This window comes from Siniperca chuatsi, linkage group LG16 (genome assembly GCF_020085105.1).
Source record: "Siniperca chuatsi isolate FFG_IHB_CAS linkage group LG16, ASM2008510v1, whole genome shotgun sequence".
Taxonomy (NCBI): Eukaryota; Metazoa; Chordata; class Actinopteri; order Centrarchiformes; family Sinipercidae; genus Siniperca; species Siniperca chuatsi.
In genome coordinates this window covers 11,135,605-11,162,537 of record NC_058057.1, presented here as the reverse complement: position 1 = coordinate 11,162,537, position 26,933 = coordinate 11,135,605, and the positions used below count along the sequence as shown (strand labels likewise).

General features: G+C 40.2%; 1 protein-coding gene across 3 annotated transcripts in view; it reads left to right on the top strand.

Moving 5' to 3' along the window:
• The window catches only part of LOC122863639 (MAM domain-containing glycosylphosphatidylinositol anchor protein 2-like), a 178,410-nt gene that overhangs the window by 8,945 nt on the left and 142,532 nt on the right, over positions 1 to 26,933 (top strand). The gene's annotated exons all lie outside the window — the stretch shown is intronic.

The following is a 26,933-nucleotide window of genomic DNA, read 5'->3' as shown; positions in this document are numbered from 1 at the left end:
GCTAAAGATCAATTATGGCGAACATATGCACAATGGATTTGCACATTATTGATGAAATAAGAAAAATAAAATAGACCTTCCTAACAATTTACTATATTGTTTGGTAGTTTAATCAATAATAATGCATCATATTTTATAAAGTGGTCATATAAATTGTATGTATAATCTTAAAGCCCTTGCATACCTATAGTCCCCCCACTCAGGTATTTCCACTTGTGTTCCCTAATTAGACCTCTTCCCAGGGAGAAACTGAGTTTGACTGACCTCTCCCTCACCCCTTTTGTGGATGTTGTTGCACCTGTTGGGGCGGGGCAACATACCCTGTCATGATTCTTATTAGTGCGTAGAGTTTGGTGAAATTATGTAATTCCAAGCATAGCTCCACCCAATGCACCTGGCCAGGTCTAATTAGCCAGAGTAATTGAAAACACCTGTGTGGATGTAAACTAACTAGTAGCTACAGCTGTCAGATAAATGCAGTGGAGTAAAAAGTACAATATTTTCCTCTAAAATGTAGTGAAGTAGAAGCTTAAAGCAACATAAAATGGAAATACTCAAGTAAAGTACAGTAAAGTCCCTCAAAACTGTTTTAAATATACTTAGTTTCATTCCGCCACGAAATGCATGCACCTACAGTTTCTGAGGTCAAGATTTTGGCAGAAAAATTTGAATCATAACCCCCCTCCCCCAATAGGCGTAAGCAGGATCCCCTCATGTTAGCCAGAGCTCTGCTTTGTGTTTGAGTTTTACATTTAACATCTCATCATGCATATGCTGCTTTTTAGCATAAATGCCACTTACTGGATGTTTTTGGTTCATCCAACTGCCTCCTGACCCCTTATGCTGTCATGCCTCTTACATGCATCATAGTTTGGCCAGCTTATAAATACTGTATCCTGTATGTGAATGGATAAACAAGGCCGAATGCAGAGTGAGGCATGCAGCCGTACATGCTGCATGCTGATAAGAGCAGACCAAAATCCCTTTAGCCAGGTTTATAATTTGTCCACAAAGAGAAGAAACAGGTACATTGATGCATTTAGAGAGGCTGAGAGGGAGTGAGGCTTATGTCCTTTTACCTGGTTTATAGCTAATGTAATGACATGTTAATTAATGTATGACTTAAATGTGTGTTAAAATTCATTTTGTTAATTGAAGATTCATAAGGTATTAAATCATTACATAAACTTGATCATTTATTAATATTAAGATAGCATTATATAATCCATTAATACATGCATTAGATCTTGATGAGTCATGTATTTAAAAACATCAGTTGTATGCCCACATAAAGTGCTACAGATTGTTGACGAACAGCAGGATTCGCTGCTAAGATAGATCCTTTTTAGTGTCTGTGGTGTGTTTCTGTATCTTGAGTTATCATTTCCATGATTGGCATCACTTCAAATCATAGAGAATTATACATGCTAGCCAGCTTCAAAGTAAAGCAAATGATGAAAGTGGCTCATTGAATATGAATGTCTCCTTCTGTCTTCCCTTACGCATTTCAGTCAATTGAATTGTCTTTGTTAAGCCAAACTGGCAGGACCTGCATTTGCACACATAAAGTACAAATCACTCAGCAATCCCAATAGGTAGCTGACAAGAGCAACAGGGCGCCTTTTAGCAGTACTATGGAGGAAATAAAGCAAAAAGCAAGCCGGGAGAGGATTGGTACGTTGTGGCACCCACAAGAGGCTAATGCCAACCTTCAACTATGTCACTTCAGCCCACACAGGCATCCTAAGTGCTGCTCCTGTGAAGTGATGTCTGTTGTCATGGTGACAGTATGTGAGCCTGGCATTGCACATCCTCTGACTTCCCTGTTGCCTCCCTCGCTTGCTCCTCCCCTCCCTCCCTCGCCGCCTACCCACTCGCTCATTCTCTCCTTCCCCTCACATGCCAGGAAATCAATTGCTGAAACAAATATGAAGTGATTGCAGAAACGAAAGCTCCTCGCAGCAGCCTTACAATTGTGTGTGGACGAGAGCAGATGAGATTGCTGTGTGTGCGTGTGTGTGTGTGGTGTGTGGTGTGTGGTGGGGGGGTGCTGAATGTGTCTCTAAAATCACCACCATTTCATTGCTGTGAGGCAACTGCAGGAAGGGGGCTACTTATCTTTGTAGCGAATAATGCTTAAGCTTCTCTGACAAGCAGGAACAGTGGCGAAGTAAATGTGTTGACAATGACGCCTTCAGTAGTCTCTAGCTTCAAAACTAATGCCAAACTGCCTGACATCAGGGGAGCTGCACATAGAGACACCACTGCATAGGACTACCATCATATTCATACCCCCCCAACCCCACACATCCATGCAAATGCAACTAAAAAAACACACACATCCATGCAGCATTTCTTCCCCTCTTCTCGCAAATCTAGTCATTCTCCTACTGGCAAAAGGAGACTGAGAATCTGGAGTTGTGCTGTGGCGCCGCAGAGGCACTGTGAAATTTCACCACAGATGAACATGCAGTTTGTTTGTTTGTGTGTGTGTATGTGAGTGTGGGAGCATGTGTACTCATTTTCTGAGTGCGTGTGTGCTTTTATATCTATCTAGGGCAATACTTTGCTGAGATATTAATTTAGCAATGTGATTTATCACCGCGATCACACATCAGCCCTTCTGAGCAAGACTCATCATGGATGCTGAACGTGCCTCAGAGTGCCTGCAAACATGTGATGCAGTCATTATGTGTGCTTTCACACTTGCGTTTCCACAAACGTTTACACTTACTAAATGTCCTACCCTTTTTAGAGGGATAACTAACTGTCTGCTGAGCCTTTTTTGTATTATTTGCCTTTCTGTGTATCCCTCAATAGTCTCTAAAAACCTTATTCTTCTAACATAAATTCACAATGTAAAAGCTAATCTCTTAAGCGTCATGCTCTCTTCATCTCTCCGCCAGACACAGTATATCCCAAAGGCTGTTACACCCATGGGGATAACCTCAAGCCGTGTTCTCTCAGTTAATGGCTTCCTATGGCACAGCAAGCAGCGTTATCTGGAGTAAGCAAAGCACTTCTCCACTGAGATTTCACTAAGTGGAGAAAGAAACATCAGAGCGAGATTTAATGCAGATGTTGGAGTTCTCGCCCAGTTCTGATTGTCTGTCGCCTCCCTTCTTGTCTTTATTGAGGCTGCTGCAGCAAAAGCTTTACACTTCATAGTCATTTTACCTGGAGTTGTATTTGTACACTATAGGTGTACGCATCATGCTGAGAACAATACACCGATAACGGTCAAATAAGTCGAGAATCCGAGAAAAACAATTTAACTCTGTGTTGCCCAAGTCTGCTTACAGTCTGGGATGCTTTAGAAATTCATTCTTTGGCCTTCCGTTACTAGCGATCCAATCTGGCTCATGGCCCTGTCTATATGTGTCTGCACAGTATGAGGTGGGCTTCCTTATGGAGAGCTTTTCCCTCGCCAGCCCACGTTTTGTGCCTTCAATGAAATTCTCCCTTGATTTGGTTTACTCTTCCCTGGCCTCAACAAAGGTTCGCATCAACTATTCATGGCACGGGTTTCTTTTTCTTTGAGACAATCGCTTTTGTTTTTTGTATCCAGATGTTTTTATTTTAATAGGCAAATCAAATCATTCCAATGACTTTAGCAGATAAAGACTTAACATTAACATATCTGAAATTACTGATTAATTCAAAATTCAGCATGCGTGCTGGTAGGACATCTGATGCTTTTCCTTAAAGAATTTTCAGTTAATCATATCTTGACATACTGTGTGTGATGCAGTGAGTTAATATATGTGTTAAGACCATTTATGCCTGAGTGAGAGAGGTGTGATCATGATAACATAACATCAAAATTCAGTTAAAAGAGTCAGTCAGTGATAAAAGTGACAAATCAGTTACAAATTTTGTAATGTGCCCAAAAGAACGGTCCTGGACTTGAAGAACAAAAAACTCACATGCATATACATGTGCATACAGAGAGACACACACTTGGACGTCCTTTCTACTCCTCTTTTATGTCAGTTAGATGCGTTTCATCTGAAGATGACTGAAGCCTGAAGGAGGCCTCCTCAAATGCCACATTCACAGCTTGAGCTGACCTCCTGCCCTTTTTCATTATTTCTGCTTCTCCCCATTTCCCTCCATTTTATTTCTCTGTGCCCCTACATTGCCTTTTCCCTTGCACGCAATATTATTACTCCTTCAGTTCTGGGTGTGTCCCAAATGCCTTAATGAGTGGCATCATCTCTGAGCAGTTAAGACATCTTAATAATGAGTGTGCTGGTTTGACCTGTCCAGTGACCCTTCATTGGCGTGATTACCTTGAGAAGGTTGCTAAAATATATGTAGGAGCAGAGTTTATGTCCGTCAGCTCTTGAATTTTAGTCAATGGTCTCCGTGCTAAGCAAAAAAGCTTTCCTGAACAGCAACTTTTTCTTGAGCCAACAGCCAGACTCGCCATGGATTTTATCCTCCAAGCTCAATTGGAGGTAAGGTTGATTGTGTGAAATTGCAGGTCAGTGGTCGAGCTATAGTTGATTGTTTGGGGACTGCTGTGCCAGTCTTTGGGATCTAAAGAAGAACCAGTATTTAAACACTGAATGCATATGTTGCTTCTGTATTTTAGGGCTGTGTTCTGGGTTGAGACTCAAATAAGAAAGGATTGAATTTGACCAAAATTCATTTAAATACTTTAGGAATTAAACTTATAATAATTAGAACTTTGAATTAGTTATATTGTGGGTGTATTTACCAAATGTAGAGTCATTTTCCCTCTAGTAGCACAGGTGATTTAACATTACATGGATATCAGAGATTTATCAGCTTCAATAAGAGAAAAGTGTTGCTCCAGGCCATTTTGAAAGAAATGACGAATCTTGTATAATTAAAAATGTACCACAAAATCGATTTCATTGTAACATCTGGTGAAGTATGATTTCCCATTGGCCTTCGGGCCCCTGTTTTAAGGAAAGAGGAAATATTCTTAATTATTATTATATTATTAAGTTATTAACCTGTGTAGGCAGAAGTAAAAAAAAAAAAAAGAAAGTCTGAATGCATTAATTCCAGGATGTTGTGTTTTAAATGAGTTTGGTCTACGTGTTTGGTGTGCTGATGTGGGACCATGTAGTTATTAAAGTTTGTTGGTGGGGATATTAAACAGCTAGAAATCCCAGCTTTTGCCACAGAACAGAGGACTTCAAAACAGCTTTGAAATGCACCAATAAACCTCGACATATTAGTGGATGCACAGGTCCTCTTGGCTCATCAGAGGAGCCCATGCAAATCCAGTAATAGCTTCTCTGAATGCATTAATAATGCTCTCCAAAGAGGTGGAACCTGGGTGGTGTTTCCATATTGCTATCCATATTTATATCATAAGCCACATATCAACACATGCTGATAATATTCATGAATTCTGTAGCAACCGATCCAGCAGCAGAATAGTAAAATTTGGCTGCGCCCCCTCTGCGGTGAGAGCCTCATGCAGTGGGTGTCTTACATGTTGGTGTGTGCGTGGGTGCCCGCGTGTGAATGTGTGTATCTGTCTGTTTGTGTGTGCATTCCCCGTGGATTTCTGTGATGCTACCGAGGTAATTGGATGTGTGACGCCCACCAAAAATCCCCTTTAGCCCTGGGCAAGCACTCTTTCAATCCCAGCATGCCTCTGTGGAAAGCACAACCCAAAGTAAGGCTTATTCTTTCAACTGGCAAACATCAAATGGTTCCCTGTTCTCTCCATCACAGCCTCCGTCTCTCTGCTCCGCTGTAGCATAAGAGGAAAGCCCATTAACATGTAATGACATGACCGAGCACATGCACGGCAGTAGGCACAGGGAAACATACAGCTGGGGATACACGCCCTGCTCACCACAATTTTCCCAGTTAATAACTGTTGATTTTTCAGTGACAATTATTCTGGGAGAAATGGGGAACTGATTGTTCTCTCATGGAGCTGATGCAGCTCTGGGGCAGGTGCTCAAAAGTATCAAGAGTGTTAAATGATCCCTGATGAGTGGAGATGTACCTAAACCCTGGCATAGTGTTGCGTTTTACACAGTCTGAATTTAATTAACGATGGCTTGACTGTTGATGAACAGCTACAGCAAATGTTAAAATAATGGCTCCAAGCTGACACAACAACATTAGCGTGTAAATAACCAGGAGGCTGTATTTGTGATGATATATGGATAGTGGTAACATGGCACGTGAAGTTCTTATAGTTACTATATTATAGGGCTGCAACTACAATTATTTTCATTATCTATTAATCTGTGTATTACATTGATTGTTTAGTCTATATCAAATGTCAGAAAATAGGGAAAAATGGCAGAACAGATTTCCCAGAGCCATGTTAGATGTCCTCAAATTGCTTGTTCTGTCCAATTAACACCCCAAAATATTCAGTTTTAGGGCTGCAACAAATGATTTTGTTTCATTATTGATTAATCTGTCACAGACTTTTTCAATGAATTGATTAAGTCCAAGATGACATCCTTAAAATGCTTTTGTCTAACCAACGACCCAACACCCCAGAGATACTTTGCCTGCGCAATAGTTCAGAATCCCAAGATATTCAATTGACAGCAATATACAGTAATATAAATAGATAAAAGCAGCAAATTCTTACATTTGAGAAGCTGGAACCAGCAATTATTTGAAATCTTTGCTTGATAAATGACTTAATGGATTGTCAAAATTGTTGCCAATTTATTTTGAATCTTTCAAATAATAGATTAATCTACTAATCATTTTAGCAATGACCACTTAATCATATATAATCGAGAAAATCAGCCAATCCTCATATTTGGGAAGGTGGAACCAGTGAAAGTTTAATAATTTTAGGGATGGCTATGTTGGCCTTTTGGTCTGTCTGTCAACCACCTTTTTCCAGACTGATGTATCTCAACAATACTGGATGATGTGCCATGAAATCTGGTGCAGGCATTCATGTCCCCCACAGGATCAATTGTAATCACTTTGGTAATCCTCTGACTTTTCCTCTATCGCCATAATCAGGTAAAAATTTCAATCTGTCCAATACTTTGGTTTATGAGTAAATACCTGCAAAACTAATGACATCCCCATTAGCCTCAGCTGTACTTAGTGCTAATTAGCAAATGTTAGCTGAACATGGTAAACGTCATACATTAGCATCAACATGTTAGTATTGTCTTTGTGATCATGTTAGCAATCTAATGTTAGCATTTCGCTCAAAGCGCTGCTGTGAATAAGTACAGCCTCACAGAGCCATTAGCATGCCTGTAGACTCTAAGTCTTGTTGCTGAAAAAACGACTTAAACGATTAATCAATTATCAGAATAGCTTTTGATTAATATCCTTGACTAAATGAGCATCACAATATTCAAAGTTATTTATTCTCTTACAAAGCAGTATGGACACATTAATACTTTTTAGACTGCGTGTTATGCATGTCTTTCTTCTCCTTTGCAGTAGCTGGTATCTTTAATCCTCAGTGCAATGCAGAAGCAATGTGTGACGCCTCTTTAGCTCACCAGGGCTATTTTTTTTAACTAGAAGCCTTGTTAATAATGCATGACAAAAAGGGGGTCAGAATAAGGTTTCTTACTCAAAAGGATGCCTTGTTTAGGAAATTTGATCTTAACCGCGGGTGAGTATTAGTCCTCACAGTTTTACACCTCACTGCATGCAGCCTGAATTTCACAGACACGCGCAAACACAAGGACACGATAGACCATGTCTTGTTCAAGCTGACATGATCTCTCGAGCTGCCAGTGTCTGACGTGTGTTGATGTTGTGTTTGTGCATGCGACTGTGTGCGTGTACATGCGTGTCTGCAGGCATTTGTATGCCTTAGACCCTGCAGGCTCTCTCCTTCCAGTGGTCTAACCTCCCACCGAATCACACACTGCAATGGGCGCGGGCAGAAAGAAAGGGAGGAGGAAGAGGATCTTCCTTTCCTTTCCTGTTTATCTTCTTTGATTCTTCTCTGGATATTTCCGTGACCTTGTGTTTGAAGTTGCATAATACGGTGCTGGAGGTTTGGGTGGAGGGCAAAGGGAGGCAGCGGGGGTGGAGGCAGGACACTGATCTAAACTGTGATGACAGCTTAGGCTTTCTCCCTCTCACCTCCTCCACACTCTTGAGGGGAGGTGAGACTGTGGCGACAGAAAGAAACCTTAAAGACAGCAGGGGATTTCGTCATTGCCACAAACACGAGAGGGTTGTGGGTGAATAAAAGAGAACTCTCTGAACCATGCAGCTCATTCACACATACATAGATAGGATCACACTTTCATGGGTTTGCTCTCTGTTCCTGTATGTTTTACTCCCCTGCTCTCTCTCTCTCTCTCTCTCTCTCTCTCTCTCTCACAAACACACACACACACTCATGCAGGGAAAACAGAGAGAAGGCCTCTGACTCATTTATTTCGCCATTAAGTGGCTTGTTGTACATGTTACGAGGTTATATGCTGCGACGGAAGTGGGAGTCAGCCATGATGATAACGTCATTGAAAAAACAAAAGGGGAAGAGCTTTGGGAATTGCTCACTGCCCTGTCGGATGACATAATATGCTAAAACTCATTAACTTATGGCATAAAATTGCGTGGTCACACATAGCTCTGCTGCAACAGTGAGCACAGTTGTAGACGCCTGAGCTTTTTGAAAGACGTTTGGCTTGTTATAGGAAACTGTGCAATAAGGATTGGGCAATATGGCAAAACCCTCTGTCATGGTATATATTAATTTTTAATTAGAAAATAAATGTATATCATGGTATAGTAAACTTTCTGGAAAATCAATTTAAATCTTCATAGATAAAATAAGTAGATGGGAATGTCTGTTTTTCTCTAATCCAGTGAGTTACATGCCTTTGTTAGGTATTTAATTCACCACACTGATGCAAAAATCATATAAAAATCCAATATTACCATAAAGTCATATGGTCCTGCTCAGTGATTGGCAACATTACCCACAATGGACTAATACACCCAGGAAGGTTAAAGGGATAGCTACAGTGCTACTGTAAAACTTATACTTATTATAAAATATACATTTATATCAGCTTTCAATATATAGTATACTGTATATTGTCATATCACTGACCCCTAATTGCAATTTTGGCATTTTCACATTCAGAGAGTGGACTAAATGAGAGAAACACCTGTAATATAAAACAATTGTTGTTATTATGTTAAATTATTGTCAGTCCTGTTTCAGCGAGGTGTTAATCCAACTTTATGGTAGTTTTTAGGCTTTAGTTTTTAGGTGGTGTTGTATTAGATTGCATTATATTGAAAATATAATTAGATTAAAATTCTGCATGTCTACCATGTCAAGTTATTTATTTTGTTTTTGTAAATCCAGGAAGTCATTAAGGATTCTTGTTCCTTATTTGATGGTGATGATCTTAAATTGGGTTTATATGCGCTTGATGTGGCATCTGAAGCTTGGATAGGTATTAGTCAAGAGGATTATATTGGTTTACAGTAGATGATTCATGTATTAATTGATATACAGAGCAGGAAACCAGAGAGACTTGTTCTTTATGCATCATGGGCCCTCATGATGTAACTGTAGGTCCCTAATACACACTTGCCTTGCCTGTAGCTTTGACTGTGTCTAGAACTGACTCACAGCAGTCTCCCATGTTTCCCAAAACCCAAATAGGTGGTGTGTCAAAAAAGATCCATCACTGAACTCCTGTAACAGTCTGCTTTGCCTGATCCTTTCCTGCACTGTAGTGACACCTCTGGCTGATGAAGGGCATGAGATGCTGAATCCACCACACACTCCATTAGGCATTTCCCTCTCATAGTGGGTTAAGATAAATCAGATTTAATACAGTATATTCTTTTTATTTCAGGCCTCATTGAATACTTGTAGATTATTGCTTCTGTTCATGATAATAGCACAGTTTTGTGGGAGGCTGCGTGTAAGTCTTTGCCTAATATTTGAAAAGCTTTCTTCATATTTTCCCAGCATGTTTTTAGCCTTGTAATCCCGGCTGCCACAATGCAATGCAGATGCCTTTGCCAGAAATCCTTAACATATAATACTCTCTGTTTTGTTCCTCGCATTTGTTTTAAGTGCTGCTCTTCTCAGATATGTGGTGCCCCCCCAGATATATTGGCACTCTCAATAAAAGCTAAACTCCAAATGCTGTAAAAAGATAGAGAAGAAAATTAATGGACCATATTCTCAACTTGAAAAAGTAAGCAGCTGTTAGTAATCGCTGGTATTCAGGAGTACACAAAGGCAATGGTTATATATGCTGCACTGCACAGCTTTTTAAACTTATTTAAGTCAAAACAACACCCGTCAAGATCAAGAGATCAAGCTCTTGTGTTAATATGCTAAGTGTTCTTTGCAGCATTTGAATTGCTTTATCCCGGATTTGCATTCATTTGCAATTCATTGCCATGTTGTATTTGATATTTGACGTTGACTTTGTTTTTTTTTTCTGGATGGATACTCTCTAGATGGACTATTAACGGTTCTTTTCGTAGGTTTACGAGTCTTCTTAATGCACGTACATCAGCTGACATTACCCGATTGTTAACAGCAGTATGTCATCATGCGTGCTAATACGTGACTGCTGTGCGCTGTGAATGTTTTATTGGTATACAGGGAATATGTGAGTGAATCTATTTACATAATGGAATGTCTTTTATGGCAGATTTCACTGGAGACAACTCCCTTTGGACAGAGGTTAACTGGTTCTCTGCCTCCACCACATTATGTATGTCAAAAGGAGGACATTGAAGATTATTACATACCAACTTTTTTTTTTTTACATGCAATTATTAGATCACGTAGCGTTATATATCAAAAGTGATGCATTGTGGTTTGTGTTTTACAGAGCTTGGTAGCTATTGGTATGCTGTGCAGTCACTGAATAATGAGCATCAGCTCTAGCTTTGACAATGCTCGCCATGGTGTCCCATAAACAAGTCCAGGATCCAACAATGCTCTCCTCATTTGTTGGCTTCACCGCAGGGCGCCAGCTCTTTAAAAAGAATGAAATCTTTCTGCGAGATAAAGGGCACATGGAGCTCACTTAAGAGCAACCCTGCCTTGTTCTTTTGCTTGTTTGCAGGCTTACAGTGCAAAAACGGGGACAGAAGAAAAAAAGAGCACCGCAGGATGGTAATTTTTAATGAGGGGAGTTTTAGTGGATGCACATGATTCTCAGTAGTCAATTTCCTCAACAACTAGCTCCTCGGTAACATTATATGACCACTCAATTTACATACGTAAAGAGAAGAAAAGAGATTCTGCATCAGCTCTGTGTTTATCTTCCTCAGCGGCGCTCTGAATCTGGGGCTTATTTCCTCCTCCTGGTTGGCTTTACTTCCTCTATCATTTCTTGTTTCTTCTTTTTATTATCCTAAAGCCAAGGTGCACAATGTAAGCGATGGCTCCTTTGACTGGGATTCTGAGGGAAAGTGTTAGCAAGCGTGAAGAGGAGAGGAGGCTCAGCAGGGAGAAGATTAAATTATCTCCTTTGAAGGTGTGCTGGCGCTTTCATGAGACAGAGGCCATTATTAATATGCAGTGACACATGCATACATCCAAAATGATCCTGGACGCTTCGTCATGGATCATAAAATTCCCCAAGGTGCCTTTCGCTCATTGCATACTGAGAGCCGCCACCACATCTCTTATGAATCATGGCGGTTCCGCCAGGGTATATGGGAAGAGGGCAGGAGAGACCGAAAAGAGGGGAAATGGCTCTTGTGTTTTATTAGATTGCCCAGACAAAATTATATTAGTTTTGAGCAGTTTGACTCCATGGCAAGCCGCTGTGGCGCTCCGTCCACGGGTGACAGGAGGGCCAATGAACAGATTGTGGGGTTTGCGTGGCTTGCAAGAAGGTTAAATGGGTCATGTAAGCTACTGTCAGTCTGGGGCATGGTGATCTCATCTTTTGATTTGTTGCTGGCATTTAAAGTTGAACTTTTGTCTCATGCACTGTGTACTAAAATGGACTGTATACGATATATTGCTTTAGACAGGTATTTGACAGTATAGCATGCTGTTCTCTAATTATTCTAATCAGCTAAAGGTAGCCAGGTTCAACCAGCTATATGGGATAATTTGCCTGTCACAGTGTGACAGCAAGATAATACCTGTCTGTGATCTCATCTCTTACCTTCCCAACTGCTCCATAGAAGCACCTGGATCTTCTTTACATAGCAATATTCATTTTATTCTTCTGATTTTTAAACTCCATTGAATAAGTTATGTCCACAGCATGCTCATTATACAACTGGATGGAGGCGTCAACAACGTCAGCCAGATGTTTACAAATGGTCATCAACTGTGTAAGTGGAATTTCTACCCTTTTATTCCCTTACTCTGCCTTCCGCTGGTAGATAGCCTAAATGAGCTGTCATCCATGATTGATTTTCACATTTCAGGGATGCCTACTTTGACTAAGCACTGACTATTAGAGAAGCTCTGTCATGCCTGTGGCACAGAGTGGGTCGTTAAGTACAGAGCAGGAAACAGTTTGGCTTGGGCACTCTCAAGCTTAACATGTAACATACATGCAAATAGGCACACATGTAGTTTTGTGCATGGTGATGAACTAAAATGGATGAGGCAATAAAAGCCTTTATGATCTGCAAACTAAGCTGGCTGTAAAATTCTCCTGCTGGAAGTGTTGCTGTTAAGATGGCAGCTTTGAATGGTTCGCAGTGGTAAGGCTGCGTTCGAGATATCTTTACATGGGTGCCTTTTAGGTCTCTGTATTTCACACCATGTTATTGTATGTCATGGCCCACCGTGGTGTAAGAAACGATGTGTAATTTGCTGACAACATAATTAGAAGCCTCTCATTGTGAAGCAAAGTTGTAATTTATTTGGTTTAGTGTTAGAGTTGGTTTGATTTAGTGCACTTGAAATATGCATAAACGGTGCCATTTGAAAGTCTCACTAATCTGGTTTGGTTTCACATCAGTTTCACAATAATTTTAGCCGCATCCAGGAGCTATTCTAGGTCATTCTGTTGGTAACTCAGTCCCAAAATATTCAAAAACGTTATTATGCATGTGGCATTGTGGGGCACATGCGTGGTGGATCAGTTTACCTGTGAACTGGTGGCAAGCCCCCGTGCCACTTGTGCAAAATGATTATAGTCTATCATAAGAAGCTGGTTGGTGGGTGTAGTTTCTTGGGTTCTGGTGTGATGGTCCAGTCTTAGTCAAATTTCCATGGCTGCTTTTCATCTCATATCCTCTACTGCACGCCAGAGATCCTGGGTGCTAATCCCAAATGAGTCAATTTAATGGCAAGATGGTTAGAGCTAATCAAGAATTTTGTGTTTATCTACTAATAAATTAATTGGGCCTTTTCTCTCAGAAGACCACTTCAAAAACTGGGCCCACCGAGGGTGGGCGATAATTTAGCCATTTCATTCACACAATTCAAATATGGTTGGGGTATTCAAATGGACATCTGATAATTCAGTTCATGTAAATGTGGTTGAGTGAAAGCTATGTTGTAATTGTCATAAATTGTCACATCCTCATGTGCTCCACCTGTCCAAAAACAGTAAACCATTTTGAAGGCATATCAGTAAAACTGTACGATTAATAAATCTGATGTGTTTGGTAGCAGCTAGGTGCTGGGCCTTGCCTAGAAATGATATACTTTGACTAACACTGTACAACACCAGACCTCCCCTTTGACCTGTTAGACTTTATGACTGGACATTGATTTACTCCCTCCGTGTTTTCTGGATGGATGATCAGGGCAAAGGCACTTTTCTCAATTACAGTGTGAAATGGAGTGTATCCAAAAATATGATTCTTTACGGCAGATACACTCATGCCTACACAAACTGCCTGCACACATGCACATGTATGGACGTGCAGACAGATTTAGAGCAACAGGGTGACATGGCACAATCAGACACAGTTTACTGTGCGTGAAATGAACAACACGGACATATGCTCCTCCCCTGCTGTGGGTGTAGTGTGTTTTAGTTTGCTCAAACATGTGATGGCCTTCTGTATGCTGCAAACAAAAGAGATTTTGTTCCACTTTGTAAGACCACGCTTTTTTCTCTGGATAAACAAGGTATGTCATGGGTATATATATTTTATATTTTGCCTCTTCTGGACACAAAAAAAGGAGGAATCCCTTGTTGAACTGATCACAGGCAATCACAACCTATAGATGAGGGGTGGCAAGCTGACATAGATTTGTTTAAATGAAAAAACAAATCTATGAAGAGACCCTCTACAAAAATTAGAGCACAAGTTTGTACAAAACCTAAAAAAACTTTTTAAAAAGGTGCAGCCTCTGGTTCATGCATTCCAGGATGCATAACTGTACTAACACAGAGCCAGATACACATACATATGCAGGCATGCATTCACGGTAAAATCCACAGATCCTACACATCAGGTCCATAAAAAGTGTCCCAAATGTATTTGTGATTGGATATGTAGCACATGACCTTAAACCTGAAGAGATGTCAAATATTCATATCATTCCTGCTCCAGGCTACTTGCTTCCTGAAGCCCTGTAGGTGTCTGTGATGCCCTTCAGGGCAAGGTCCTGCATTTTATATGCAAGAGTGGAGGTCAGGGACAACATATCAGAATACGGTTTTGCCAGCAGGGACCCTGAGGGTCTGCTTTAATGATAGTGATAGTAAGAGGCTAGGAAACAAAACCAAGTCCTGTTTATGAGAGGAGGGGACTGGTCCGGGATGGGGCAGAGATTAGTGGGTGTACGACTTTTAAAATTTTTAAAGACTTAATTGATTTTAAGTCTGATCTATATTGTGATGGTGTTTTCAGTTGTATTATGAATGATTAGGGTACAGGAGAAAAGCCCACATTTGTCACCTTCACTTAGAAATAACAAATAACACATTAGATTTTATGATCATAAATCAAAGGATGTAATTTGGCACTCAAGTAATTCAGCATCACCTTGTTCTTATTTCAATGATTTAGATGGCTCATATGTTCTTTGCCAAAAATAAAATGTAATTGCTGAAGGCTATGAATCATTTAATGGTTGTGATCTTATGTCCCTGCGAGGCCTGCTGTCATTTGTAATACAGAAAGTTGCAGACTTTCCAGGTGTATAGAGGGAACTATTTTACACTTATCTCATTTTTCATCTGTAATACCCCTATATATCTTTCTGCCTTTCCCCCTGATATTTAGATTGATGTGAAAAATAAAGAACACAAAGAGCAATTTAAATCAGAGCTGGCTTAGAGCGACAAAAGTACACGCAGTAGAGGAAACATATAGTGAGAGATGTTTTAGTGCGGTAATGCCAAAGAAAACTCTGGCCAGTATGGTTAACATCCTCTAAAGGTTAAAACAAAATTCTAAATTACATAATGTAACCATAAATTGAAAATCTTGGATAACAAATCTGATTTTCCTTCCATTATGATTGCATTGGGTTTCATGTGCTGTAATCCATCTTTGACTCAAATCACCGGTGAACACCTTACATTTTCTGTCACAGCTGCCAGAAATAAAACAGCTGGATGAGTGATTACCTGGCTCACTCTCTTTCTCTTCCTTTTGTTCCTGGACTGATCGGGCTGCAGCTCTTCTTGGTGTTTGGCGGCTCCTCAGTTGGAGAACTGAGGGTCCTGGCCTGTGAGGAGACATTACAAGTTGCTCCGCTCTGACAGGTATCTATAGATGCCATTGACTTTAAATTAAAGCGGGGTGTGAGGTGATCATTCATAAGAGTGCACTCCGGACACAGCTACGGTGTGATGCATGGGCTTCCCTCCCCGGGCTTCACGACAATGCACTGCGATCAGAGCTAAATTACCCCAGCGACCCACGCTCCTTTTCCTCTCTCCTGCTGTCCTCCCTTTCTGCACACTGCCAAACCCTCCCATTTTACACTCCATGGAGCAACAGCGTTTTTTTATTACCTTACTACACCCCTCACACAACCACTTCCAAAATGTTGCAGTTTTTGCTTTGCAGTATGTTAGACCTAGAAGTGCACTATATGTCAGGGTGGAAGTTTATTACTCAGCTCAGGTCAGGGACACCCCCCACACCAGCATGTTATTGTATACCAGACATTTTCCTTCATGTTAAGATTGAAAGGGCTGTCAGTATTTGTGACTCAGGCCTAATTTGATTTTGGGAAATGCCCTAATTTGCTTTCTTGCTGAGAGTTAGATGAAATGATTGATACCACTCTCGTGTCTTCATGCTAAATATGAAGCTACAGCCAAGAAATGATTAGCTTATCTTAGCATAAAGCCTAGAAACAGGGGGAAATGGTTAGCCTGGCTCATTCTAGCAGTAACAGAATCTGTGTATCAGCACCTGTAAAGCTCACTAATTCACATGTTATCTCTCATTTGTTTAATCTGTACAAAACCGAAGTGTAAAAATGATGCAGAAGGTTATGTGCCGGACTATTTGTCGGCCGGGTGCAGTGACTTCCTGGAGTCTCTGCTGGTTGCCTGGAAATCTTAAAATGATAACACTCCAAGAAGTTACTGGTCCTGGCCAGTGAATAGTCCTGAGCTAAGCTAAGCTAACTGACACCCAGCTCTATCTCTACACTTAGCATACAGACATGAGTGGTATCAATCCTTTCATCTATCAGCAAGAAATCTAATAAGCATATTTCCCAAAATAACATATTGCTTTAGGTAGTGTGTGGGTTTTATTGGTTTGTTCCCAATGGGATGAACTCGACATATTTTACTTGAGTGAGAGTGAATAATGTCTGGTTGAGTATAACCTTGTAGGGAAAGAAAATGAAGAATCACAGCTAAAGAAAAAAACGGTGCAGAAAGACTGCTGCATATTAGAATAGTGATGGGAGGGGTGCTGAAATTGAAAGTCCTATTTTGTTTTGCAAGAGATGATGTTAGGTGATAGTCATTAGCCAAGGTCAAGGTCTTGACAGTTTATCTGTGTGACACAGAAGTGCGAGATTGTCCCCCCACGAAAAACAACAATCAGTTCTTTCAGCAAATACCCCAAAACGATACATTTTAATGTTCAAGTGACAAAGCCCTCTAGACACTGTAGGAATAATGACTCTAGTCCATGTTTTTTATCATTTAATTTGGAGGACTTGTTGAGAAATGCAAACAACACAGCCTCTCTAGCAACATCTTTTTTTCTCTTTTTTTCACTCTATCTCTTTATTTTCCTCCTTTCTCTCCCGCAAAATCTTTATACAAGACAAGGTAACAGTGCTCAATTTCATGGTCTAATGAGCCTCTCATCGCATGAGGTATCATACTGGCTCACAACATGTCAAGTTAGTTATAGGAGGGGGGGGGGGGAACTTTATTTCAATTAGTTTCTTGTACTAACTGGTATGGAAGACTGCCCACTCCCAACAACTACCTGAGAAAAAGAGACACTAAAGCTACTCAGAAAAAAAGCTTTTTGTGCCAAAAACTTCAACCGATAATATGTTAAAGTGGTCATATTATGCTCATTTTCAGGTTCATAATTTTATTTTGGGGTTGTACCAGAATAGGTTTCAGCACACATCCTCACTTTTGAAAGCAGCGGGGAGGCTCCTCATATGGTGTCATTCTCACATATGCACAAATGTAAACTCTCACTGGCAGTAAAAACACACACACACACACACACACACACACACACACACTTGATGAAAGGATTCATAATCAGAATTGGTGAACTGAAGAAAAGGCTAATGAGCCTATGCACTGGTGTAATATACCAGCACCATCTTCACCATTTTTCAGCACACATTGCAGCAGGAGCAGCAGCCTTGGAAAATGATCAACTGTTATGTGTAGACTACAGGCTAACATGCTTGCCCGCTTCCATTTACTGCAGCTTGAGAAAAACACTAATTCAGCTCCCTAAATCCTGATGACCAGGGTTGCTGGAAGAACTATGGGATCCTTTGTTCCAGTTCGTGTCAGATGTGATGAACCAAGAGCATTAGGGCTCAACCATAACACTGCACACTGTTGTCATTCCTTTGCTGGAGCAGAGAGGTTTCTTATTTTGGATTTATTGGTGGTTTGTTAACATCTCACGAGCGCATTACTGTCAACCGCTAGGAAACTCCCCATTTGGAGTTACAAACGCAGCTCAAATGGATTCTACTTTTCAGAAGTAGAAAGTTTCTCCAGTTGCTATTAAAGCACAATGAGGACAGAGGAAGAGGCCAGACATGAGAAGCCTACTTAGGTTTTCTCCTGAATGGGAACTTATTTTTTCAAGTGGAAGGAGAATGTAATTCAGGTCTGCTTGAATGGCTGGAGCCTTGTGTGCAATACAAACTAAAACAGGCAGGCACTGTCCACATGAAAGGAAAAAATCTTATTTCTCCTGTGTGTGAAAATGTTATTTCTTCAATTGCCCATAGCACCCACAGAGAAATGGACAAAACATTCCTATAAAGGCCTCCCTGTCTACTGCACACTGTTTGACCTTTCTGCTGATTTAGCGTGTCCTCGTGGACAGTGGGTTTTGCGCCAAGACAGAAGACATACATCGCCTGAGCGGACGTTCATGTGCTCTCCAACCCATTCATTCAACAAGAAGAAATTACATTTTCCAATTGTCTGTGGCAAGATGATGGAAGTACATTGAGGGCAAGAGGATGTGTGGAGAAACACAATCAGCACAGAGTAGAGCCAACAAACATGCCATCAAAGTGAGTTTCATAGAAATAACATTTTTAAAGCACAATCGGAGACTTTTGACCTTTGTGCTTTTGCGAGGAGCGTGATCCTGGCTGTTTGTTTGTCATATTTGTTAAGTTTCACATGTTCCTGGAAGCACAATCCTGCTGCATTAATTACGGCTTTAATTGGGTGATATACAAGTATACTAAGTTAAAAATATCTTAAATGTGCAACACATCTCTGCAGGGATATGTCCTCCTAGGAACATTATGTTGTAAACAAAGAAAAAAGAAACATTTAGATAAAAAAAAGAACATAATTTCCCCTTATTGGCTATATCTGGGAGCGCTAGAATTTTAAAAGCATATTTGTTGTTGTTCAACTGTTACAACAAATAAACGTCCTACCTTTGGGGATCACTCACTAATGCTGTCGGGAATTGCTTCATCATATTGTCATCTCATCATTGTCTGTTTGCCCATTTTATTCGATTTTTCATCCGCACTCATGATACAACTGTGCTATGATTAAACCACAGTTTGATTGCAAATGACGATCCAATTTATTGGCTTAAAAGTGATTTGGGAGCCATCACCAAAAACTTAATTAAGCACATTCACAAAACACCGGGGATGTATAATCAACCGAAAATCAGAAACAGCTGTCGGACGATCACAATCCACCTGGGTTATTGGCAAGTCCACCAAGGACAAAAAGAGTGAAGTACAGCCTAATGTCATGATAATTAGCTGAAACCGTAAGACTAGGCGTCCTGCCTATGAAAGCAAGAGAGGTGCTATTAATATAACATGGAATGAATGGCCTTGGAAGACTTCATGGGGTTCAGAAGCTGTCATCCACTCCGCTGCTCATAGAAGTCAGACTCATACAACCTGTGTAATTACCACATATAATTGCCACATTTCAAAGTTGTAATTATATTTCTATAGCAGTAATTATACAATCCCACCTTTAGTATGCACATTCAAATGCACTGATACACTGCTCACATACAGTAAATGCTCACGTGCACACTTGTACATGTACACAAGCACTAACTTGCTAACTTGCTTTTAGCAATCAAAACTTGAAAGAAAAAAGAACATGCACTGCTTAGCATGCCTGTGCGTAACACACAGACACACACAACACACGATGGCATCATCTCTGTTGATGCACGTATAAAGTTGAATTAAGGAATGCAAGCACTTTCGTATAAATGTGATTTTAACTCTATTTTATTATATGTTTAGTTGCTGTAATTTTACCTGATAACTGCTGTAAACTGCTTTTCCTCATCAATACTATCTTCTTAGTGTGTTAGCTGCTGTATGGATGCCCTGATGATATGAATGAATAGTGATGTTATTACAATTAACTAAAACTGGCCTAATAGCTGTATCAAAACATTTTAGGTTCTTTTGGTTGCATCTTTTTCAGTGTGTGAGAGAAGAGAAATTGAAGTTTAGTTTATGTACTGTCTATCATAAAGGACAATTGTGCACTAATACAATGGAATTACATTTTTGTGTGCTGAATGTTGACCAGAATAACTAGAACCTAGTATCCATGCGCGGTTGAAACTGTTTACTGGTTGGTTTAGAAATGTGGGATTATCTATAGCAGTGCACACTGTCCTTGGTGCTGAAGTGATGTTACTGTAAGTATTTCTGTTTGACTGTGTGAATGTAATTGTGTCCCTATTGTTATTCCCAGTGTATCAGGCCTTCAGGTTGAATTGTATTGAGCTGTATGGCAGAATACTGTGTGGATTATTTCCTTGAGTTGGCAGCAAGATTGGGCATATGTGTTGTTCTCCAAAGTGGCAATACTTGTGGAACTTTGGCTGTTTCTTAACTAACTTGAATGGCACAATATAGGTCCAGTCTAACAGGGTACATACTCATAGTTTGAATTCGGTCTGTTATTTAATATCACCAGAAAAGTATAGTGTTTAGGAGAACCTAAAGACAGCTCTGTCACCATTCTTCAGTATACCCAGTAAGAGATTATTTGTTAGAGTCCCCCCCCCCGTCAGCCATCTGGTTCTTTTTGGCAATAATGGATCACAAACCATGCAAAGTGGGCAACTGGGCCCCCCCAAAGGTCCAAAATTGTCTGTGTGGCAACTACTTTGTTGTAATTTGATTAATTCCAAATTCGTTTGGTACTACGCTAACCTGAAATCGCCAGACTAATTTGCAAATGTGAATTAGTCTGGGACCTCTCAGTTCATTTTCGATTTCCAAGGGGTGTTATCAACGGGCACAGACCAAAATGCCTCTGGACGCAATTGGATAGACCTACAACTAATCAGAGCAACGAAATGTTTGACGTAGCGTAGTTGGTAAATTAAACTTACCAAATCCTGTTGGAAGTACGGCAAACACATCTTTCTTATCAATAAAAGCTTTAAGTGCAGTTGTTTGTTCTTCTTTTAGAGAAAATATACCATCCAGTTCGTTTAATACTGATGCGATAGTGGATTCAACAGAAACAGTTCCACATCAGCCGCAGCCATCTTGGTTGTTGTTTTACGAAAATGCCTCAACGGCCAATAAGGTCGCTGCTCCTCTGTACAGTCATCTTATCAAACCCACCCCATATTAAATAAATGGTTGTGAGTGGCCCGACCAGATCCAGGATGGGTGGAAATCTGTCTGAATGAGTGGGGGGCCAGAGCAAATAAAACATAGAAAACACTCACAGATTCGTCTGGTTCCCAGGCTAGTAATGTGCACGACCAAAGCACAATTAAAAATTTAAATGGTGAGGGCCCTAAAGTGGCTCATGGATTTTGACCCAGGCTTAAGGCCCTCTCTTATAAACGGGTCACCACAGCTCATTGTTGCCCCGATGCCCCCTAGCAAGTTGTTCCAGCCCTGCTTTTAAGCGCATTAAACACTGCTTTAATTCGTACAAGAGTTCAAACTTGAGAGTTATGCTGAACAATTTCAAATCATAATAGCATGCTTGATAAATGGAAGTGTTGCTGTGACTCCTAATCTGAAGACCAACATGGCAGAGTGGTAGTCTTGCCTGATGTTTTGTCCAACGTTAAAAAACCTTACATGTTACATGACAGCAGATGGTTTGCAAATCTGTTATCACATTTAATTGAAATTCTAGTGTTAGCAGCTACACTGTCAGGTGTTCAGCTTTTAGGGTCCTACAATCAGTACAGTCGTTTCTTTGGTGAGAGACTAACAGCTAACAAAGTGTTGAAATTAACTTTTTAAACTGTAGGTCAACCCTGTATTAAAATAGCTCACCTGGCTTCTATGTCAGACTGCTTTTTAATCAAGAAATTAACAAGCCTGCTTATTAATTGTAGCCTAATACTGTTGAGAGCTTCTTCTGCAGTGTGACATCATAGCCTGCTGCACTCACATTTGTTGCAGTCAATAAAGTGATTTTGTTTGCGGCAGTTGTAACGCTTCTGCGTCTTTATCCCGCCATGATGCACACAGCTTAGCTCAGAGTGAAACGATCTGCAGGATGAGAGATCAGTAACTCCCTGTGAATAAACCTGCTGATATCTCAGGGCACTGGCTATTGGGCCTCTGTGTCGTACTCTCTCTCTCTGTCTCTCGTCAACTCACTTGCTTCAGTCACTGCTTTGATTTGTCTCTTTCAGTGTTGCTTTCCCCTGATTACTGTCCCAGTCACTCCCTCTTGCTCCCAAGTCTCATTGTTCCCCTCTCTATTTGTCTTGTCTTATCTCCCCCATCCTTTTTTCTCTCTTAACTGTTTCCGTCTCTTTCTCATCCTCCACGCCTCTCTCTCTGTCTCTCTTTATCTTAACCTCTCCATCTCCTCTTCTGCCCCGTTCTCTTCAGACACACACCCAGAGTAATGCACAAACACCATCCCTCACATCTCCAATGAGTACCTTGTTATCATCTTGTCCCCACAGCGGCTTTCTGTCTGGCTCCGTCTCAGCTTGGATTCCGTCACTAATGGGACCACATCATTTTAGACAGCTGCAATTCCTCAGCGCTGACAAACAGAGATGTGGTGCAGCTCTGCGAACACAGCTCAGAGGGATTGTAGACTAATGCCTCAGTCTGATTTACACATTTACAAAGGCCTTTTTAAAACATAATTTCTCTTTGACACAGACAGGCTGGTTTGCTTTAGAAATGTCACATGGCCTGCAAAGGCAACATACGTTTATAAAGCTCACTTGCCCATTTTTTCATTTTCAATCTCTAGTCAGAATCTCTTCATGTCGCCTCATCTCACTGTCTTCTGAAATGTCCTTTTTTTATTTAAAGTAATGCCAGCCACAATCTTAGTATCAGGGAACACAATGAATGAAATATTTATGAGATTTGAGAGTGCAGTGACAACAGACAGTAACTTGTCAGTGTGCTATTCTTGGTTCAGACATCTTAGAAGTTCGTATGAGACTCCTCTGGCTCCTCAGATCTGTAGAAGAGAAGCTAAGTGAAACTTCATGAAAGCTTCAACAATAGCACATGTTAGAGTTTGTCTGCCTTCGATCTCTCAGCCCGCTAATCGTTTCCACTGGGTCCTGCAGGGCAACAACAAAGACTCCCAGCATTTGTATGCCAATCTGTTATTTCTTTTGATTGCGTTCTTAACTAAATTTACTTGTTTTTGCGGGCACTTAACAGCTGACTTGCTGGTGACCCAGGACAGGTTTTGAAAGCAGAAGCACACCACAGATTGCAAGATCAAATGATCTGCGCAAACAACTGTTTCTGTTGTTTTTTAAATTCCTGTTTGTTATTAGGCTATTTAATTTAATGTTCAGGAGGAAGCTACTGTATGTTATTTATTCAGCTTAATACCCATTCTGTATTAAAGGACAGGTTCACATTTTTTCAGATCTGTATTAAACAATGCTCACATGCCCATATGTACATTTAAAGAGTTACTGGATGGTATTATCATTCCTTCTCTCCATATTGGCTGTGAAGAGATCCCTTTCGAATGCGATTGTAATGTAAGAGAGTGGGGATAAAATCATAGTCACAGTATGTGAAAACATGCATTCCACAATTCAGTGACTTCAGTGAGTCTTCAGCAGTCTGAGGTAGTTACAAAGTTACAATCTTTTTAGTACAAAATTCCCTTTTTATGTGTCCCCAGACAGTGTTTCTTTGCTGAGCTGCTGCAAAAGAGATAGTAACATTTTGTAATTTTGTACTAAAAGACTGTAACTTAACAAATTTTTACCCTTACTTTATTTATATGCTTTTAGCAAAGTCACTACATGTCTTAGCCAGGCATGCCATAGATTGTTATTTTCCGAATAAATTGGGCTACTCAAAAATGGCATCATTTTGCATATGAGTTAAACTATACAGTTTTTTGTCTGTGTGTCCACAGGTTTTTAACACAGGGCAATGTATATGTTATGGAAGTGTATATGATAAATAGAGGGGAGTGTCAGTTTTCCAGGAATATAAGAACCATGTTGATGGGACATCCTGAGCCTTAGTAATGTCAAAAAGATATATTGATGTGTATGCTTTGGGGTATATAAACAGAAAGTATAATGTTATAATGGATTCAGTCAGTTAACCTGTGGGATACAACTTGAGTTTTTTCTATATTTGGTTTCATTTTGGCAATTTGGCACCATTAAAAGTATGCCATAAAAGTATATTGATGGAAACTTAAAAGCATGCCTGATGATTCTCAGGCAAGCTCTTGAGTTATAAGGAGTATCTTTTTTGTTTATGATTCCTAAAAGGATCTATGGACTTTTATTCACGATGGACACTGGAGATAATGATATCCTCAGGAAGTATTCAGATTTGAGTTATGACTCCGAGAAGGAGTGCAATTATTGACGTAAACTGCAGCAATCTGGCACAAAGGGTTAGTTTGACTAAAGAAAAGAATACTGGGTGCTCACGGTTGTGAAATGGTGAACTCCAGGTAAATGCCAGGTGCTCTTGAAGTCAAATAATCAACTGTAGAAAGAGGGTAGCGACTAGGCTTACTTCAGGCGCACTCACACAGAGCTAAGGATGTAGTAAAATGCCATTATTAATTAGGGCATGGCAGAGTATAAAAAATATCAAAAAGGTCTATTAACATTAGAAAGCATTTTTGTACAGAAAGAGGACTGTGGATTTTGTTGCCAATCGCTTACATCTTGGAGTCCCTCTAGGAAGGGATCTCTTCATGGCCAATATGGAGAGGAGGACTTTTTACAGATTGAGTATTGTTTTAAAACAGACTTGAACAAAATGTCTTTTAAAAGCACTCCTACCAACTTGCAGTTAGAAGGGTAAAAGGGCTTTTTGGGTTGTTTTTTTATAGACTCTGAAGCAGTCTCCAAGGTTGGACTGGCTAAGATGGTAGCACTCAGAGAGGACATTTTAATTTCCTGTTTCCTGGGTATTCAGCAACTCACGCAGTGAACTGAGGAGAGCTGTGTGTTGAAGCTTATCGTGTTTGAAGAGAGGCAGGTACACTGATCTGTGTTAATAACGTGGTGGGAAGAGCCGCTCGGCCAGCCAGCGGTTATGGCCTGCCAGCATATTACCAGTGACATCACAGATCAAACTGCATTTGGCTCCGCTCGGCCTGCTCTCATTAGAACAGACATTCTACAGGAGACCCTGCTGGTCATATACACACTGGCCTTTAAAGTACAATACAGATAATGCTTTAAAGCTGTTATCAAAAAGCAGTCGGTAATACTAAATAGTATTAAATGGTAATGTAATATTGTGTAGATCAGGCTTCCATTTCATATGTTCATGTTTTATAAGGCTTCAGTAATGCCAAAACCAAAGGATGCACACTTGTGAACAATCAAAAAAAAAGATCAAATATTCCATTTGATGTGTTTCAGTTTATGTCTGCCTCACAGTTCAGCGAGATGACTCTCATTAGATTCCAGTTTCATTGAACATTCATTGATTTTTAGCCACAGTGTGTTCCGGTGGTGGCCTGTTTGTACTTCAGCCATGGGATCTTGGGCTCTCATTGGTAATCTTATTTTAATCAGGATTTGCAGAAATACTTTAATTTATAGCTGGCCAAAAGTCTCTCAGAGCTTCTTGGAGCATGAACAGAGCCGGAGCGTTAAATATTTCAATAAACAAGTAGATTTTGAATATTTCATGCGTAGAACGATTGATATGAACTGAAACTACTTTATGAAACATTAAAGGCCCCATGTCCATCTGAACTATACAGATTCACAGGCTTTCTCAGAGCACTGGTTGTGCCATGGCCTCTTTAGCCGCATTTAAGCCAGAACACTGGAGAAACACATGCCGTGCTGTCATGATTGTTAGTGCATTCATACATCATGGGAGGAGGGAAATTTGTTTAATAGGAATTTGTTCTCTCTACCAGGCATTTTCCTTCCTTATCTCACCCTGACGCTCCCCCACCACTCCTTTCTCACCCAACACTGCTCTCTCTCACTGGGGTGAATATAGAAGAATAACATTGCGTAGGATTTCAAAGGGTGAAAAAACAACACACATTCAAGATGTGGGATGCGGCCAAGTGAAAAAAAATATCTCTGCAGGGTTAGGGAGTAGTAGCAGAGGGGTTTATCTTGTATCCTACCATATCTATGCCTTTTTGCAGAGATGCAGCCCTGCAATGTTTGGTTCACTGAATATACTGCAGTACTGATTCACTCTGATAAAACACTTTACTCTTCACTAGTGTACAAATCCCAAACTTAATTATTGAGAGCCGAAATGGAAATGAACTCAATTATGAAGATATTGCCACATATTTGCCCTTCAGTCTTTTTTGTATCTCTTTGTCTTTTGCCAACATTTCCCAACTTTGTTTTCATACTGGAAGTAACATGGTGTAATATGAAATAATGTAGTAATAACAAATATAAAACAGTTTTTAAAGTTATATTTGCAACAGGATTTTACTGCATACGTACACAGTTGTTTCTAATAAATTAAGATAAACGGATTGTTTTCTAATGGTCAGAATAATACAAGAACTTTGTTGATGTCATCTATCCTGTTTCTGTAGAAACAAAAAGAACAGTTTGGGTAGTCATTTGCTGAGTCACAACTGAGCACCACGATATTTAAGCTACAAAAAATTTCAAGAAATAAAATCAAGCATAGCCTTAGCACTTTTTTTTCTCTGGCATTTGTACACACAGTAAAGTATAACTCCAGACTGACTGAATCAGTATTAAAACAGAATGTCAAACAAGAATGGTCAAAACTGAAGCAGCAGAGCTCAAGATAACTTCACTTGAAGCCCCTATCATGGGTCCACACTTCCCAGAATGCAAATTGAAAGTGGCTTTCGTTTGACCCTCCCTGCCTTGTAAACATCCAAGTCTCTCAAACTTGTCTCCAGTTT